Source organism: Rutidosis leptorrhynchoides, chromosome 3 (genome assembly GCF_046630445.1).
Source record: "Rutidosis leptorrhynchoides isolate AG116_Rl617_1_P2 chromosome 3, CSIRO_AGI_Rlap_v1, whole genome shotgun sequence".
Taxonomy (NCBI): domain Eukaryota; kingdom Viridiplantae; phylum Streptophyta; class Magnoliopsida; order Asterales; family Asteraceae; genus Rutidosis; species Rutidosis leptorrhynchoides.
In genome coordinates this window covers 273,804,161-273,821,559 of record NC_092335.1, presented here as the reverse complement: position 1 = coordinate 273,821,559, position 17,399 = coordinate 273,804,161, and positions in this window count along the sequence as shown.

Below are 17,399 nucleotides of genomic sequence, written 5' to 3'. Positions count from 1 at the left end.
ATGGTCATGCCGTTTGGTTTAACTAATGCACCAGCTGTGTTCATGGACCTTATGAACCGAGTGTGTGGACCATACCTTGACAAGTTTGTCATTGTTTTCATTGATGACATACTTATTTACTCAAAGAATGACCAAGAACACGGTGAACATTTGAGAAAGGTGTTAGAAGTATTGAGGAAAGAAGAATTGTATGCTAAGTTTTCAAAGTGTGCATTTTGGTTGGAAGAAGTTCAATTCCTCGGTCACATAGTGAACAAAGAAGGTATTAAAGTGGATCCGGCAAAGATAGAAACTGTTGAAAAGTGGGAAACACCAGTAGCAGCACCAGCAGCATAACCAGTACCACCATCATCAACGCCAACAGTACCATTACCACCTCCAACCACAACCGCGTTGTAAACCTCAACTTCACAATCTGTCCCACGAGCATCAACGTCATACGCACCATAGATACCAAGGAGTACCAACAACAATAACTGACGAAGTATTAATTCATAACTTCATTGGAGAAACATTCCTCGGCGATTATATAATCTCTAAAGTCTTAGAGATTATCTAATCTAGCCCTAACCATAAATCAGTTAAGCGAACCAAAATGATAGAAAGAAGAGTAGAAACCCTGACAAAAATGGTGTGTGATTAACAAGTTAAACTTGTTTTACCAACAGCATCAACAGTACCATCAACGTCACCAGCATCGTCAGTACAGTCAACATCAGAATCAACAACACCTATAACATCACCAACTCCGTCAGTTCAAGAATTACTGTGAACATCATTACGAATCAATAACGTGTATATTGTATCAACAAGTTATGAAGAATTAACTCATTCCCTCTGAAGAAATTATATATATATATACATTATATATATATATATATATATATATATATATATATATATATATATATATATATATTTTGAAATAAAAAAACAAATCTTTCCGTGCTAAGCTATTGTGTGTGAATCTTAACTACTCAGTTAATTCATATTACAAATATGCAATAATGTACGTCCCTCACCCGCGACTTAACCATCGTTAACTACAATATCTGTCTCAATTCAACAAATTCCAATTCCTAATAAATCAAGTATATATTTTATTTACACTTCATCATTGATGTAACCGAAACTTTTCAGATAACATCATTCGTACTTTGCGAAGTTCACAAGAATTTAACGAAAACCAACATCACTTCTCAACAAATAACGAAGTATTGATTCATAATTTCAATATTATTGAAGAAATACTTATGTAACCTCTAAACCTTCAAGGAATTATTCAATTCTAGTTTCAACCGTAAATCGAATGAGTTTAATTTAGTATTAACTCATTAAAATCTATGTTACATCTGAGGAGAATATATACATATATATTTTCATAAAGACTGTAATAAAATTCTTATGTACAAAATATTAATTGTGAAAATTTTTTTAACGGGTAGGTAATACCCGAGAGATATATATAAATTCACAATTAATATGTTACATTCTTCGAATCAGATTAAGCAAATTATCAATTATACTTCCTACTTTCATAATAATATACATTCTTTCATAGAAATCAAAACAACCATACTCATTCAAACCCAATTACGTATTCTGATTTTAAAATCTCAGAATTCAATTCGAGATATAACCGGTACCATTACTTTTAGATTCCTACATCTTTCAAAGCTATACTTTGACTTCAAAAGTGTGTTAGAACATCAAATGTATACAAACGATTACAATCTATGTTCAAACCCTTCGAAAATCTCTGAAGACACTTCAAATAATGAGCAATCGAGATGATGATCCAACCACATATTACCCACAGTTATGTACTTAAAAAGCTCTCGAAACCAAATTCATAATTCAACACATATCTGTGTCAGATCTTTTGGCATTTATTAGCAAAAATAACCTTGCAATTCCTTTGCAAAGTAGCAAATTATATCACAGCTCCAGCAAGACAACTTCGATTTTTTCATTCGGAGTAGCCTTATCATAATTTTGATATATGTGATTACCCTTTTGTTACCGGAGAACCTTTCATATTCCACCACATTAGCAATAAACTTACCAACAACTTCACTGATCTTGGGCATTCCGAAGAATCTTTATATTTATCAAAACCTCATCATTTACTCATCTCATACGAATCATTGGGAGTTAGCAATTAGTATTTTGAAATCTCATAGCATGTTGACGCCAACAGTTATACATAACGTCTATTTCCAAGGCTTACATACTTCGAATGTGAAGTTTCTGAAAAACACTCTGAACCGCGAACTAGTTCTCGAAATGCTGATGAAGCAACAAAAACTGTAAACGACCTTAGCAGTAAAAAGTTTGATGATAAAGATTAGTGTATTAACAAAGCTCAGAAATAGAGAAGTTTTGGAACTGGAAAACGGATTGAGCAAAGTATGAAGGAGGCTGTGGACAAATCACAAAGACTAAACCTGCCTTCAAAGAATCCAAATGATTCAGTATCTGCTGAAGTCATTAACGAATACCTTGCTCCTGACACTAAACCCTTACAGACAATATTCTTCATCATCCTCTGATATTAGAAATTCTAAGATATCATCGTATCTTTCATTATAAATATCCTCCATATTTCTGAAGATATTTCCATAACTATTCTTATCTGGAATCATTTATCTCTTTGCGCTATCTGTATTACATCAAAAAGAAAACTGTTTAGTTCCTATACTCTGTAAACCTTTGAGTTTAAAATATGAATGTTTTTGAAGTAGTGTTGGAAACTGAAGCATGAGTTAGTATAATATAATGACACTTGATCAACGTGATTATATTACAGTAATTCATGCTGAGTTTCTAAATGGAACGCGATGATTCACAGATCATAACATCATCATGTGCCATGTTATACGACTCTTGTATTCTATTTAACCTCTAAAATATCAAGAAAATATTTCTTGATGATTCGGCCTTTTCCAAGGTATTCTAGTAATTTGACAAGTCAAGATCGTGCCATCACAATTTCCTTCCTAGAACATTAACAATGTTCATTCCGAAAATCATATTTGCGAATTCCGGACCATTACGAGAGCTATTTAATCGCAAGAAGAAGAAACGAAAGGGCAAAGCTCCGAAATAGAAATTCGGGGTATAAACCGCAGCAAATAGAAGAGAGCATTAACTATGGATGACGATGACTATAGAAGACAGAAGCAGGGACATCGAAATATAAGGGAAGGTGTAAAAATCTAACAACAACCCGGAAATTACAACCCGTATATATCGATGCATATAGCAATGTAAAGACATGGGAGAACTAGAAACACTATAAACCCAAGAGTATAGTAGAAGTAAATAGATTCTTCTGGTGGCAGATTAAAAAGAAGAATGACAGATATGCAAGTTAAGAGGATATCAAGGATCAGGATGGGATGGAGCATATTAACGAATACTTTAAAGTAGGAATTGAGAAAGAAAGAATAGAAGGTGTGAGTTGTAAGGAAATGGAGAGGGTGGATTTATAGGAAAATTTTCGACAGAGCAATCGAAGCAGATTATCGCGTTTAATCAAAGAAGATCTGAATCTCCTTAATTACCGAAGAATCAAATCTTAATATGAAGATTTCTTCTAAATTCCTTAAATTTCGGAAATCAATCTTGACTACGACACCGGTTAAGTCAAACTTACTTTTATTCATTTTCACTCTTAAGTGATAGCTTCATTCGTGCTCTTCACAAAAACAAATCATTTTATCCATATTAATCAATGATGATAAAACCCTAATTATCAGTTCATATACGTCATGAAAACACTCTTACTGTTAGCCATGACAATCTCTATCAAATTTCGGGACGAAATTTCTTTTAACGGGTAGGTAATGTGATGACCCGGAAATTTCCGAACAAATTTAAACTTTAATCTTTATATATATCCGACACGATAAGCAAAATCTGTAATGTTGAGTCCCAAAAGTTTTGAAACTATATTCATTTAATCAAATACCCTTTGACCATGCCTAACGATTCACGAACAATTATGTGTAAATAAATATATATGCATATACATGTGTGCTTATTAAATTGAGATATATTAATAAAACATTGAACGGATTAGTTAATATGAATATAAGCTATGAGATCTATTTTTTTTGAACTTGGAAATGCTATCAAGGTATTGAATGAATAATATGTTACATAAACATATTTGTTCGGTGTAAGTTTATTGATGAGATTAAAAGATAATATCAAATGATTGAATTATCGGATACATTGAACTATGATTATGAGTCTCTGTTATGAGGTCCACTTTGAATTAGGAAACCCTTACTTTTTAACGGTATTCGGAATAAATGGTAAAGTGATTTACAAGTAAGAACAAAGTATCACTTATTGGGAGTTAGACAAAAGTTAGTGGAGAATCGAATTTCATAATACTCGATTTATCATATAGAAGGAATAATTGGGATAAGATTCGTTGACTAGATAAACCCATTTGATATGTTATATTAAGATATATTATTTAGAAAGTTAAAGAAATTAAACTAAACATTTACGCATAAAAGAATGAAATCAAATTAAGTTTTAAAGCATAAACGTTATAGGATTTTTCGATTTTGTAAAGGATCTTAAATTATATAATTAGTCTTGAAAGGATAACTAGTATGTTATTAGATAAATATTTTAAAAATATGTATAAGATTATAACTTTTAATTTAAATTAGTCATAAAACATTTTGATATTAAACTAATATTAATAAATATACTTTGATAAATAACAAGATTATGAATTATAAAAGTAAATGACCAAAACACTCAAAAGATTAAGTTACACTTTGAGTGGATTATTTTTTTTAATTAATTTAAGTCTAGTTATTAATAAAGGTACGTGTCACAAAATGTTTAATTTAAAATAAAATATTTTGACAAACAAAGAGACTTTAATTTATAGAAGGAAATGACCACAATGCTCAACTTTACAAGTTATATTTTTATAAAGGTAATTTATTGTTATGTAAGTCAAATTTTTGTAAAAGGTACACGTCACGTAACATAAAAGGCTAGTTTTCTAAACGTACGAAAGTGCGCACGAAAAACTGAAAGTGGTACATGAGTCGTGAGATCACGACCGTGTCATTTTTGTAAAAATTATATTTTTACTACGCACGTAAATATAATATAATATTTAATTAATTCTAAAGATTAAATATATTATATATTAATTAATATTATTTATAACCTAATGAGAATGAGTGTCGGTAAGGACTATCTACAAAATGGAAATGAAAAGGAAGGTCATACGTGGGGTAGGTTGGATTCAATCTCTTTAAAATGATTGAATTCATTTTCGTTTGATTTAGTTCTCATCTACCTATCTCTCGTACTACACTCTCTATATATAAATTTTAATTATTATTATTATTATTAATATTACTAATATTAATTATTGTTATTATTATTATTATTAGTATTAGAAATATTATTATTAGTATTTATACATAAAATACTACGACGAGGTCATGAGCGAATTATTTCAAAAATGAGTTTTTGCGAGTAGGATAGGGCTCAGGAAATTATGGGTTATAGTTATGGAGGTGATGGGTATGGTTCATGGGTATGCTCGTGAGGTCAATCTAGTAATTATCGTCTCCGTTGCGTCTACGTATCTTTCCTGCAATATTGAATCTCAATATTGATACGTGAGTACTCATAATTTAATTTTTACATACTAATAGTGTATCCCTGACTAGTGCTCGAGAATATAGGATTGTGCATGCTTGTATATTTGATATTGCCCTTAGATAAGTTATGTTGAATCTTAAAGGTTGTTATACTAGGGATGAAATAAGGTATAAAATATGCATGTCCTTGGAAAGCTAGCGAAAAATTAAGAACTTTTCATTTAGATATCAAATGGATTCGATGAACGGTTAGAAAGTTATGAAATAAACGAATTGTATAATTAATTTCGTAATTAAAATTGCTGATGATAATTAGTAAACTAATTTTTTGGGTAATAAAAAGTGGTTATTTGGATTCTACTCGTCGAGTAGATGAATTTTCATATAAAGCACGTCTCGTTTCGTTGAACGGTTGTCAAGTTATGGATAAAAGAAGTTTTGTAAATTTTGATGAAACGTCGATACGAAAACTGAAATTCTCGCTGATCTGCGTTGTTTCAGATTAAAACAAAAATACCACTGAATTCTTTGTTGTAAGGTCTAACAAACGACTCTGGCCGTTTGTCAATTCGAGTCTCGACGATTTTTCTAAAAATCGTCAAAGTTGACTGTTTGGCCACATTTTAAAATTCTAAAAAGAGTTGAAACTTTTTTTTATTAAAAATGTCAGTTTTGTATCAGTTGTCATGGTCGGCCTGATGTGTGTTTACTTTTGCCAAAAATCATGTTATATCTTTGAGGTAACGAGAATTTGAAGGCTGTGACCGTTTATCAATCGGAGTTCCGATAATTTTTCTAAAAATCGCTGAAGTGGCCGTTTAGTCATGTTTGACCGAAAAATCATTTTGTTGTATAAGTTATTGTATTTTTGCATGCGACCTCGTTTTTACTTTAACCTTTGACTTTTGACCTTGAACTTTGACTTTTCCCGTTAACTTTTCAATTAATTTTTTCGTGTTGACTTTCTCTAAATACTAAAATACTATTTTATGATTATGAAACCATTTGTGTTACGTTGTTTCACACGTCACCTTTTACTAGAATTTTAACTGAGCATGGGTAATATAACATGTTACTATACTGTTGAGTCAGACTCGAGCATTAGGATTGTGGTACACTATGACTTGGCCTAAATTGTTAGACAAATTTTGACCGACATATAAATATATATAATTAATATAGGTTCGTGAATCTGAGGCCAACCCTACACTTGTTCAATGATGTTATATGTATTTTTACTACAAAATACAGTATGGTGAGTTTCATTTGCCTTTTTACCCTTTATATTTTTGGGCTGAGAATACATGCGCAATTTTTATAAATGTTTTTCGAAATAGACACAAGTAATCGAAACTACATTATATGGTTGAATTATCGAAATCGAATATGCCCCTTTTTATTAAGTCTGGTAATCTAAGAATTAGGGAACAGACACCCTAATTGACGCGAATCCTAAAGATAGATCTATTGGGCCTAACAAACCCCATCCAAAGTACCGGATGCTTTAGTACTTCGAAATTATATCATGTCCGAAGTAGGATCCCGGAATGATAGGGGATATTCTTATATGTATCTAGTTAATGTCGGTTACCAGGTGTTCACCATATGAATGATTATTTTTTGTCTCTATGCATGGGACGTATATTTATGAGAACTGGAAATGAAATTCTTGTGGTCTATTAAAATGATGGAAATAAATGATTATGATAAACTAATGAACTCACCAACCTTTTGGTTGACACTTTAAAGCATGTTTATTCTCAGGTGTTAAAGAAATCTTCCGCTGTGCATTTGCTCATTTTAAAGATATTACTTGGAGTCTTTCATAGCATATTTCGAAGAACGTTGCATTCGAGTCATTGAGTTCATCAAAGATTATTATTAAATCAATTTATAGTTGGATAGTGGATATTATGAAATGGTATGCATGCCTGTCAATTTTTGATGTAAAGAAAGATTGTCTTTTAAAAACGAATGCAATGTTTGTAAAATATATCATATATAGGTCAAATACCTCGCAATGTAATCAACTATTGTGAATCGTTTATAATGTATATGAACGGGTCCTTTCAGTTGGTATCAGAGCGGTGGTCTTAGCGAACCAGGTCTGCATTAGTGTGTCTAACTGATAAGTCGTTAGGATGCATTAGTGAGTCTGGACTTCGACCGTTTCTGCATGTCAAAAGTTTTGCTTATCGTTTATAGTCGGAAATCATCTTCTTATCATCCATAGGAAATTACCTGCTTATCATTATTAGTCTAGACACGTCTTGCTACATTAATTGCATGAGTAGTGTATAGACAAACTTCATATCTTAGCGTATCTGCTAAATCATATCTTATCGTATCTGTTACTTTAAACTTTACCTGACATACCCCGCAAATTCCTCCGTAATCAATGAAATCTTTTGATCTCTATATATAGATATCCTATGTAAATAGAATATCACCCGATAGCCGAAAAATCATTTTTATATCCAAAATCCTTTATCCAATCGTACGAAATGGAATTTGTCATCAGTTCAAGTCACTCGGATTCCGAAATGGAATCTCACTCAAGCTCCGAAAGCAGTGTGACCGGAATGGATCAACCAATCAGTCATCACCTATTCTGGATGAATTGGGGATGGGTTCGTAGCCTCCTCAATCATTGGAAACAAGAAGAAGGCGATCCTTTCCATCCACCACATTGCCCTCTTGGCGAAGAACCTGAAGCACTTACCGGCGAACCTGTTCGAGACACCATTTTCTCTCTCATTTCCAGGGTATCTCGTCACGATTATATACTACATCAAATTCTAGATTTTATTTATCCGCTCGTTTCGACCGACAATCATCCTGGAATAATAGAAGAAGTCAACGAACTTCGCGCTCGGGTAGTGGCTTTGGAGAATATGGTGCAGAGATTACAAACACCAGTAGCAGCACCAGCAGCATAACCAGTACCACCATCATCAACGCCAACAGTACCATTACCACCTCCAACCACAACCGCGTTGTAAACCTCAACTTCACAATCTGTCCCACGAGCATCAACGTCATACGCACCATAGATACCAAGGAGTACCAACAACAATAACTGACGAAGTATTAATTCATAACTTCATTGGAGAAACATTCCTCGGTGATTATATAATCTCTAAAGTCTTAGAGATTATCTAATCTAGCCCTAACCATAAATCAGTTAAGCGAACCAAAATGATAGAAAGAAGAGTAGAAACCCTGACAAAAATGGTGTGTGATTAACAAGTTAAACTTGTTTTACCAACAGCATCAACAGTACCATCAACGTCACCAGCATCGTCAGTACAGTCAACATCAGAATCAACAACACCTATAACATCACCAACTCCGTCAGTTCAAGAATTACTGTGAACATCATTACGAATCAATAACGTGTATATTGTATCAACAAGTTATGAAGAATTAACTCATTCCCTCTGAAGAAATTATATATATATATATTATATATATATATATATATATATTTTTTGAAATAAAAAAACAAATCTTTCCGTGCTAAGCTATTGTGTGTGAATCTTAACTACTCAGTTAATTCATATTACAAATATGCAATAATGTACGTCCCTCACCCGCGACTTAACCATCGTTAACTACAATCTCTGTCTCAATTCAACAAATTCCAATTCCTAATAAATCAAGTATATATTTGATTTACACTTCATCATTGATGTAACCGAAACTTTTCAGATAACATCATTCGTACTTTGCGAAGTTCACAAGAATTTAACGAAAACCAACATCACTTCTCAACAAATAACGAAGTATTCATTCATAATTTCAATATTATTGAAGAAATACTTATGTAACCTCTAAACCTTCAAGGAATTATTCAATTCTAGTTCCAACTGTAAATCGAATGAGTTTAATTTAGTATTAACTCATTAAAATCTATGTTACATCTGAGGAGAATATATACATATATATTTTCATAAAGACTGTAATAAAATTCTTATGTACAAAATATTAATTGTGAAAATTTTTTTAACGGGTAGGTATTACCCGAGAGATATATATAAATTCACAATTAATATGTTACATTCTTCGAATCAGATTAAGCAAATTATCAATTATACTTCCTACTTTCATAATAATATACATTCTTTCATAGAAATCAAAACAACCATACTCATTCAAACCCAATTACGTATTCTGATTTTAAAATCTCATAATTCAATTCGAGATATAACCGGTACCATTACTTTTAGATTCCTACATCTTTCAAAGCTATACTTTGACTTCAAAAGTGTGTTAGAACATCAAATGTATACAAACGATTACAATCTATGTTCAAACCCTTCGAAAATCTCTGAAGACACTTCAAATAATGAGCAATCGAGATGATGATCCAACCACATATTACCCACAGTTATGTACTTAAAAAGCTCTCGAAACCAAATTCATAATTCAACACATATCTGTGTCAGATCTTTTGGCATTTATTAGCAAAAATAACCTTGCAATTCCTTTGCAAAGTAGCAAATTATATCACAGCTCCAGCAAGACAACTTCGATTTTTTCATTCGGAGTAGCCTTATCATAATTTTGATATATGTGATTACCCTTTTGTTACCGGAGAACCTTTCATATTCCACCACATTAGCAATAAACTTACCAACAACTTCACTGATCTTGGGCATTCCGAAGAATCTTTATATTTATCGAAACCTCATCATTTACTCATCTCATACGAATCATTGGGAGTTAGCAATTAGTATTTTGAAATCTCACAGCATGTTGACGCCAACAGTTATACATAACGTCTATTTCCAAGGCTTACATACTTCGAATGTGAAGTTTCTGAAAAACACTCTGAACCGCGAACTAGTTCTCGAAATGCTGATGAAGCAACAAAAACTGTAAACGACCTTAGCAGTAAAAATTTTGATGATAAAGATTAGTGTATTAACAAAGCTCAGAAATAGAGAAGTTTTGGAACTGGAAAACGGATTGAGCAAAGTATGAAGGAGGCTGTGGACAAATCACAAAGACTAAACCTGCCTTCAAAGAATCCAAATGATTCAGTATCTGCTGAAGTCATTAACGAATACCTTGCTCCTGACACTAAACCCTTACAGACAATATTCTTCATCATCCTCTGATATTAGAAATTCTAAGATATCATCGTATCTTTAATTATAAATATCCTCCATATTTCTGAAGATATTTCCATAACTATTCTTATCTGGAATCATTTATCTCTTTGCGCTATCTGTATTACATCAAAAAGAAAACTGTTTAGTTCCTATACTCTGTAAACCTTTGAGTTTAAAATATGAATGTTTTTGAAGTAGTGTTGGAAACTGAAGCATGAGTTAGTATAATATAATGACACTTGATCAACGTGATTATATTACAGTAATTCATGCTGAGTTTCTAAATGGAACGCGATGATTCACAGATCATAACATCATCATGTGCCATGTTATACGACTCTTGTATTCTATTTAACCTCTAAAATATCAAGAAAATATTTCTTGATGATTCGGCCTTTTCCAAGGTATTCTAGTAATTTGACAAGTCAAGATCGTGCCATCACAATTTCCTTCCTAGAACATTAACAATGTTCATTCCGAAAATCATATTTGCGAATTCCGGACCATTACGAGAGCTATTTAATCGCAAGAAGAAGAAACGAAAGGGCAAAGCTCCGAAATAGAAATTCGGGGTATAAACCGCAGCAAATAGAAGAGAGCATTAACTATGGATGACGATGACTATAGAAGACAGAAGCAGGGACATCGAAATATAAGGGAAGGTGTAAAAATCTAACAACAACCCGGAAATTACAACCCTTATATATCGATGCATATAGCAATGTAAAGACATGGGAGAACTAGAAACACTATAAACCCAAGAGTATAGTAGAAGTAAATAGATTCTTCTGGTGGCAGATTAAAAAGAAGAATGACAGATATGCAAGTTAAGAGGATATCAAGGATCAGGATGGGATGGAGCATATTAACGAATACTTTAAAGTAGGAATTGAGAAAGAAAGAATAGAAGGTGTGAGTTGTAAGGAAATGGAGAGGGTGGATTTATAGGAAAATTTTCGACAGAGCAATCGAAGCAGATTATCGCGTTTAATCAAAGAAGATCTGAATCTCCTTAATTACCGAAGAATCAAATCTTAATATGAAGATTTCTTCTAAATTCCTTAAATTTCGGAAATCAATCTTGACTACGACACCGGTTAAGTCAAACTTACTTTTATTCATTTTCACTCTTAAGTGATAGCTTCATTCGTGCTCTTCACAAAAACAAATCATTTTATCCATATTAATCAATGATGATAAAACCCTAATTATCAGTTCATATACGTCATGAAAACACTCTTACTGTTAGCCATGACAATCTCTATCAAATTTCGGGACGAAATTTCTTTTAACGGGTAGGTAATGTGATGACCCGGAAATTTCCGAACAAATTTAAACTTTAATCTTTATATATATCCGACACGATAAGCAAAATCTGTAATGTTGAGTCCCAAAAGTTTTGAAACTATATTCATTTAATCAAATACCCTTTGACCATGCCTAACGATTCACGAACAATTATGTGTAAATAAATATATATGCATATACATGTGTGCTTATTAAATTGAGATATATTAATAAAACATTGAACGGATTAGTTAATATGAATATAAGCTATGAGATCTATTTTTTTTGAACTTGGAAATGCTATCAAGGTATTGAATGAATAATATGTTACATAAACATATTTGTTCGGTGTAAGTTTATCGATGAGATTAAAAGATAATATCAAATGATTGAATTATCGAATACATTGAACTATGATTATGAGTCTCTGTTATGAGGTCCACTTTGAATTAGGAAACCCTTACTTTTTAACGGTATTCGGAATAAATGGTAAAGTGATTTACAAGTAAGAACAAAGTATCACTTATTGGGAGTTAGACAAAAGTTAGTGGAGAATCGAATTTCATAATACTCGATTTATCATATAGAAGGAATAATTGGGATAAGATTCGTTGACTAGATAAACCCATTTGATATGTTATATTAAGATATATTATTTAGAAAGTTAAAGAAATTAAACTAAACATTTACGCATAAAAGAATGAAATCAAATTAAGTTTTAAAGCATAAACGTTATAGGATTTTTCGATTTTGTAAAGGATCTTAAATTATATAATTAGTCTTGAAAGGATAACTAGTATGTTATTAGATAAATATTTTAAAAATATGTATAAGATTATAACTTTTAATTTAAATTAGTCATAAAACGTTTTGATATTAAACTAATATTAATAAATATACTTTGATAAATAACAAGATTATGAATTATAAAAGTAAATGACCAAAACACTCAAAAGATTAAATTACACTTTGAGTGGATTATTTTTTTTAATTAATTTAAGTCTAGTTATTAATAAAGGTACGTGTCACAAAATGTTTAATTTAAAATAAAATATTTTGACAAACAAAGAGACTTTAATTTATAGAAGGAAATGACCACAATGCTCAACTTTACAAGTTATATTTTTATAAAGGTAATTTATTGTTATGTAAGTCAAATTTTTGTAAAAGGTACACGTCACGTAACATAAAAGGCTAGTTTTCTAAACGTACGAAAGTGCGCACGAAAAACTGAAAGTGGTACATGAGTCGTGAGATCACGACCGTGTCATTTTTGTAAAAATTATATTTTTACTATGCACGTAAATATAATATAATATTTAATTAATTCTAAAGATTAAATATATTATATATTAATTAATATTATTTATAACCTAATGAGAATGAGTGTCGGTAAGGACTATCTACAAAATGGAAATGAAAAGGAAGGTCATACGTGGGGTAGGTTGGATTCAATCTCTTTAAAATGATTGAATTCATTTTCGTTTGATTTAGTTCTCATCTACCTATCTCTCGTACTACACTCTCTATATATAAATTTTAATTATTATTATTATTATTAATATTACTAATATTAATTATTGTTATTATTATTATTATTAGTATTAGAAATATTATTATTAGTATTTATACATAAAATACTACGACGAGGTCATGAGCGAATTATTTCAAAAATGAGTTTTTGCGAGTAGGATAGGGCTCAGGAAATTATGGGTTATAGTTATGGAGGTGATGGGTATGGTTCATGGGTATGCTCGTGAGGTCAATCTAGTAATTATCGTCTCCGTTGCGTCTACGTATCTTTCCTGCAATATTGAATCTCAATATTGATACGTGAGTACTCATAATTTAATTTTTACATACTAATAGTGTATCCCTGACTAGTGCTCGAGAATATAGGATTGTGCATGCTTGTATATTTGATATTGCCCTTAGATAAGTTATGTTGAATCTTAAAGGTTGTTATACTAGGGATGAAATAAGGTATAAAATATGCATGTCCTTGGAAAGCTAGCGAAAAATTAAGAACTTTTCATTTAGATATCAAATGGATTCGATGAACGGTTAGAAAGTTATGAAATAAACGAATTGTATAATTAATTTCGTAATTAAAATTGCTGATGATAATTAGTAAACTAATTTTCTGGGTAATAAAAAGTGGTTATTTGGATTCTACTCGTCGAGTAGATGAATTTTCATATAAAGCACGTCTCGTTTCGTTGAACGGTTGTCAAGTTATGGATAAAAGAAGTTTTGTAAATTTTGATGAAACGTCGATACGGAAACTGAAATTCTCGCTGATCTGCGTTGTTTCAGATTAAAACAAAAATACCACTGAATTCTTTGTTGTAAGGTCTAACAAACGACTCTGGCCGTTTGTCAATTCGAGTCTCGACGATTTTTCTAAAAATCGTCAAAGTTGACTGTTTGGCCACATTTTAAAATTCTAAAAAGAGTTGAAACTTTTTTTTATTAAAAATGTCAGTTTTGTATCAGTTGTCATGGTCGGCCTAATGTGTGTTTACTTTTGCCAAAAATCATGTTATATCTTTGAGGTAACGAGAATTTGAAGGCTGTGACCGTTTATCAATCGGAGTTCCGATAATTTTTCTAAAAATCGCTGAAGTGGCCGTTTAGTCATGTTTGACCGAAAAATCATTTTGTTGTATAAGTTATTGTATTTTTGTATGCGACCTCGTTTTTACTTTAACCTTTGACTTTTGACCTTGAACTTTGACTTTTCCCGTTAACTTTTCAATTAATTTTTTCGTGTTGACTTTCTCTAAATACTAAAATACTATTTTATGATTATGAAACCATTTGTGTTACGTTGTTTCACACGTCACCTTTTACTAGAATTTTAACTGAGCATGGGTAATATAACATATTACTATACTGTTGAGTCAGACTCGAGCATTAGGATTGTGGTACACTATGACTTGGCCTAAATTGTTAGACAAATTTTGACCGACATATAAATATATATAATTAATATAGGTTCGTGAATCTGAGGCCAACCCTACACTTGTTCAATGATGTTATATGTATTTTTACTACAAAATACAGTATGGTGAGTTTCATTTGCCTTTTTACCCTTTATATTTTTGGGCTGAGAATACATGCGCAATTTTTATAAATGTTTTTCGAAATAGACACAAGTAATCGAAACTATATTATATGGTTGAATTATCGAAATCGAATATGCCCCTTTTTATTAAGTCTGGTAATCTAAGAATTAGGGAACAGACACCCTAATTGACGCGAATCCTAAAGATAGATCTATTGGGCCTAACAAACCCCATCCAAAGTACCGGATGCTTTAGTACTTTGAAATTATATCATGTCCGAAGTAGGATCCCGGAATGATAGGGGATATTCTTATATGTATCTAGTTAATGTCGGTTACCAGGTGTTCACCATATGAATGATTATTTTTTGTCTCTATGCATGGGACGTATATTTATGAGAACTGGAAATGAAATTCTTGTGGTCTATTAAAATGATGGAAATAAATGATTATGATAAACTAATGAACTCACCAACCTTTTGGTTGACACTTTAAAGCATGTTTATTCTCAGGTGTTAAAGAAATCTTCCGCTGTGCATTTGCTCATTTTAAAGATATTACTTGGAGTCTTTCATAGCATATTTCGAAGAACGTTGCATTCGAGTCATTGAGTTCATCAAAGATTATTATTAAATCAATTTATAGTTGGATAGTGGATATTATGAAATGGTATGCATGCCTGTCAATTTTTGATGTAAAGAAAGATTGTCTTTTAAAAACGAATGCAATGTTTGTAAAATATATCATATATAGGTCAAATACCTCGCAATGTAATCAACTATTGTGAATCGTTTATAATGTATATGAACGGGTCATTTCATTGAGATGGCGCCGTTTGAAGCACTTTATGGTAGAAAGTGCAGGTCTCCGATTTGTTGGAGTGAAGTGGGGGATAGACAAATTACGGGTCCGGAGATTATACAAGAAATTACCGAGAAGATCATCCAAATTCAACAACGGTTGAAAACCGCCCAAAGTCGACAAAAGAGCTACGCTGACATTAAAAGAAAAAATATAGAATTTGAAATTGGAGAGATGGTCATGCTTAAAGTTGCACCTTGGAAAGGCGTTGTTCGATTTGGTAAACGAGGGAAATTAAATCCAAGGTATATTGGACCATTCAAGATTATTGATCGTGTCGGACCAGTAGCTTACCGACTTGAGTTACCTCAACAACTCGCGGCTGTACATAACACTTTCCACGTCTCGAATTTGAAGAAATGTTTTGCTAAAGAAGATCTCACTATTCCGTTAGATGAAATCCAAATCAACGAAAAACTCCAATTCATCGAAGAACCCGTCGAAATAATGGATCGTGAGGTTAAAAGACTTAAGCAAAACAAGATACCAATTGTTAAGGTTCGATGGAATGCTCGTAGAGGACCCGAGTTCACCTGGGAGCATGAAGATCAGATGAAGAAGAAATACCCGCATCTATTTCCAGAAGATTCGTCAACACCTTCAACAGCTTAAAATTTCGGGACGAAATTTATTTAACGGGTAGGTACTGTAGTGACCCGAACTTTTCCATGTTTATATATATTAATTGAGATTGATATTTACATGATTAAATGTTTCCAACATGTTAAGCAATCAAACTTGTTAAGACTTGATTAATTGAAATATGTTTCATATAGACAATTGACCACCCAAGTTGACCGGCGATTCACGAACGTTAAAACTTGTAAAAACGATATGATGATATATATATGGATATACATATGGTTAACATGAGATTATGATAAGTAAGTATCTCCATAAGTATATTAATAATGAGTTATATACATATAAACAAGACTACTAACTTAAGGATTTCGAAACGAGACATATATGTAACGATTATCATTGTAACGACATTTAAATGTATATATATCATATTAAGATATATTAATATATCATAATATCATGATAATATAATAATTTAACATCTTATTAGATATAATAAACAATGGGTTAACAACATTAATTGAGATCGTTAACGTAAAGGTTTCAAAACAACACTTACATGTAACGACTAACGATGACTTAACGACTCAGTTAAAATGTATATACATGTAGTGTATTTAGATGTATTAAAATACTTTTGGAAGACTTCAAGACATATATCAAAACACTCATACTTAACGAAAATGGTTACAGTTACTTTTCCATTCTTTTCTTTCATCAAGAATTCTAGTCCTATTCTTACCCGTATTATACACAGCTTCAAAACGTACTTACTATGAGTATATACCAATAGGAACTAGCATGGGATTCCACTCTTGATTATGTCATGTATGA